The following is a 4307-nucleotide window of genomic DNA, read 5'->3' as shown; positions in this document are numbered from 1 at the left end:
TCTCCCGGGCCCGACTGCCGGGCTCGGAGGCCTCCCAGCCCACGGTCTTCGGCCCGACCTAACCCACTGGACGCCTGCCTTCTTTTCGTACCACAGAGCTCTATCAACCTTGTCCTGTTTTCCTGCCTTCCTCCAAATGTGTGTACAGGGCTTCCCTTTAGGGTTCCCTCCTCCCAGGGAAGAATGGGATCAAACCTAGGGACCAGCAAGATCTAGCTGACCAGGCTGGCCAGAAGGAGCTGTTAAAGAGGCCACTCATTACTCCCTGGGGTCCCCTTCAACGAGGGGAACCAGATCCTGAGGTAGGCTGTGTTCCAGGACAGTCTCTTCCTCCATCACCACCATGATCAGAGGGTACTTGCTCATTCCCAAGCCGCAGACGCCCAAAACTTCCCACTACAGCTTCCAGCTGTTTTCTCCTGTTAACAAAATTCAACCGAGTAAATTTTAAATATCTTATTGGCTTTAATCATCAATTCACAAGTCAGACAACATCCTATTTAACAGTTAAAAAGGAGCTCTGAAGAGCTACATAGCAAAAGATTTTATAGGCAGAAGGGAGCAGAAATGAAGGTTATACTAGGCAAAAAGGCAGATTGGTTATTGCAAGGTTACTTTCCTTATAGGGGATGGCAGAGGTTTATCAAGCAAATTACTAACAAATGCTGATCAGGTGATTCCTGATTGACTGGACCAAAGATTTCTTTTCTGACAGAGCTGAAACTGTAAGTAACTTAAATTTTGCTTTGGAGACTTGGGGTTTAGCGTGAGCTACACTGTCTGGGGCCTATTGTCTTGTCTTTAACAATTCTCCCTCTTTGGTCAGACTCTCAGCCTGAGAGACTGAGCAAAATTTTAAGGCTTTAGTGCTTCGCCCAGCTACGACTCTAATGTTCTCATAGTTTTTCCTGGTTGTCTGTGTGGTAATCACAGGTCAGGATATCAGATTCATATTCTTTAAGTTGGTAATTATATGTTACTTTTTCTTTTACTTTTTTTTTTTAACTGAAGTATACTCAGTTACAATCTGTTGATTTCTGGTGTACAATTGCACCAGAAATGTTACAGAAGAATTACGCCTGGTGGGAAGTGACAGATGACACACACTTGGAGGATCAGAAAAGACTGTTTTATTCCGGACCAGTGCTAGACCAGCGGAGTCACCTCCAAAGGCTGAGCCCCGGGCTTGGGGTCTGATTGTCTCTTATACTCGTAACACTTCTGGGTATTTGGGACTTTTCAGCTTGGGTGCAGTAAGTTTCCACTCAACTGTTGCAAGCAGCAGCGGTTTATAAAAGCAGAAGTAAGCAGTTACAGGGGCTGCAGGGAGGGGTAACTTGTCTGATTTTTCCTCCTCACAGTGAAATGTTTCAGTCATATATATACTTACATATATTCGTTTTTGTATTCTTTTTCATTATAGGTTACTACAAGATATTGAATATAATCCCCTGTACCATACAGAAGAAATTTGTTTTTTATCGATTTTTATATACAGTAGTTATTATTTGCAAATCTTGAACTCCCAATTTATCCCTTCCTACCCCTTTTCCCCAGGTTACCATAAGATTATTTACAATGTCTGTGAGTCTGTTTCTGTTTTGCAGATGAGTTCATTAGTGTCTTCTTTTTTTCTTTTTTTTTTTTATGAGTGATATCATATGGTATTTTTTTTCTCTTTATACTCTTATTTTTCTGACATTCTAACCTTAGGGAGATCATTTGCTTGGTGGTTAGTGGATGCAAACATGCATTTAAAGCTTTTGAGAGACTACAGCACAGCAGAGAGGCGACTATGATTATTATAAGCAGGATAGTTCCCCATGCCTGGAGTGTGCTTGGGAACCATGGTCCCCAAGACCCAAACCGATCAGAATCAAATAACTCAAAGACCCTGTTGAAGGAGTCACTTTCTTTATTTTTTTTTAACATTTTTTATTGAGTTATAGTCATTTTACAATGTTGTGTCAAATTAGTGTAGAGCACAATTTTTCAGTTATACATGAACATAAGTATATTCATTGAAAGAGTCACTTTCTTAAGCAAAGTTGCTAGTTCAGTGACCTCATATAGCTGAGTCTCAACTTCCCCTGAAGTGTTAATCCAAGTGCAACGAGTGGTGTTGGCCACAGCACAGACACCTTGTCCAGTGAAAAGATAATCAAGGACTATCCTATTATCAAGAACAACACTGGCCAGAGAGTTTAGGGATTCCTGTTGGGCAGTTACTGTATTAGCATTAGATTCTGCAATATCTTCAACAGTTAAGACCATTCCTAATCATAACCTGCCTTGCACTTAGTCCTATGCAAGGGAATAGGGATCTACCAAAAGAAGCAAATTTTGAATCATGAATAGCTCCTGGTAGTTTAATTTGGTTCAATAATGCAAACAACGGGAATTGACTAGTGAGATGTCTCAGTTTTGTTCTGGGCAGATGCGGGTACAATTAGATAACTCAAAAGTCACTATCATGTTAAGGGCCAACCATCAAAGCATACCATAGGCCCCAAAAGTATATTTTTCCTTAAAGCCACAACAGACAAAAATACACCCTGCAGGACACACACACTACTCCCATTAAAATACTATTTACAATGGATTCAGTGACCAGGATTTTTCATGTTGCCCAGTTAAGCCATGGATCAGTTAGGTTTTCATCACATTTGGGAAAATAATTTCTTATTCTAAAGTAAAAGGTAGTTGTAAACTCTTTGCAGAGGTGAGTGCTTGTGGGAAAAAAAAAAATGTGCAATTCCAGGCCAGGAGCAGTTTATGTTTAAATAATCTTAAGAATGGGGTGGTGAAAACACACTGATGTTTTTAAAGGTAGTCCTGTCTGTCTGAATTCATACAGTTATGACAGGAGAAAGGTGACAGAAAGGAACCTGGATGTTCTGGCTAGAAAAATCAGACTCTATAAGTGACTTTTAAGCGGGGGTGGGGGGTGGGGAGTGGCTATGGTGACATTGGGAATGGAAGAAAAATTTGTCACAGGGAGGACCAGGGGTCTCTGGCATCATGGACAGATTGAAGTTTTAAATGAAAAAAAATCCCATGATCTTGTAAGGCTTAAGCAGGCTAGCTTGCTCCAAAACTAAACTAGACTCACAAGGCAAAACCAAAAGTACAGCATTGCTCTAGGAAAGGGCCAGCAAAGGAGACTGCTTGCAAAAAGCAACACCTAGCTAACCACCAAAACCAGAGCAAGTAGAGTTTAGGTAAAATAGCCGATGGACAGTTGCCCCACACCTTTAGAGTGCTAAACACCCCTAACACCTTAAAGGTCACCAATCAAAACTCACCACTACCCCATTCCTTTAATCCCCAAGCAGCCCTGCCCCAACTCCTACCTGTGTGTTCTATAATTCAATAAAATGCCAGGGCTGTCGGGGATCAGGAGGAGACTCGGGTCCAAGAACTCCTAGCCTTGAGCACCATCCTACTCGGCTAGTTGAGCCGTTTGCCCATATCCTCCCATCCCGAGCCTGTCTGGCTTGCACCTGAATTCTCACCTCCTGCTCCTTTCTTCGTGCCACACTCAAGCAACAGGGGACTTAACGTCCAAGGTACTCAATGTTCAGGAATCCACGTGGTGGTCTTCAGGTAAGTCAGTACCTGACTCGCTTTTTGGGATTCCCCTGGATTTGTTGGGACTGGAGATGCTCGGAACCTGGGCAAGGCCTGATCACCCACAGCCCGGCACAGATATCCAGCCCTGACATGGTCTGAAAGATTATCCCGCTTAGCAATGGCCTGGGAGATATGGATGATGGCATTATCTTTCCAGGCCAATGTCAATGTGAAAGAAAGAGAAAAAGAAAGAGTTTCACATGTGAGGTTAGTTTAAGTGTGAAGCCTCAATCTAGCATCTGGGGTAGAGGCTGTCTACCACATGAAGTCACCAGCTTCCTGGTCAACTTGCTTTCAAGGTCACCAGTGCAAGAGGAGGACCAAGTGTCAGGAGAATCCCTTTTCATCTGAGAGAGGTGTAACCAAGGTTCAACGCCTTCGAGTTTCACAGCAGTGTCAGTGGTTAGGAACACTTGGTAAGATCCCTTCCAACGGTTTCAGGGCCATCTGCTTCTGATGGCTTTTCCAAAATACACAGTTGCCGAACTCCAAGCCATGACCAACGGGATTTTTTTTTAAATTGGGGTCTAGAAGATGTTCTTTAAGCTGTTGATGATAGACTTTAGCCAAAGACACTAAAGACTTACAGCAGTTGGTCACATTAGTGTGAAATAACAAGGTGTCGGCAGAAAGTTCTTTACCAAGAGACACTGGTCTACTGGTGATTATCTCAT

This window comes from Camelus dromedarius, chromosome 17, assembly GCF_036321535.1.
Source record: "Camelus dromedarius isolate mCamDro1 chromosome 17, mCamDro1.pat, whole genome shotgun sequence".
NCBI classification, from domain to species: Eukaryota; Metazoa; Chordata; class Mammalia; order Artiodactyla; family Camelidae; genus Camelus; species Camelus dromedarius.
This window is presented reverse-complemented; position numbering follows the sequence as displayed.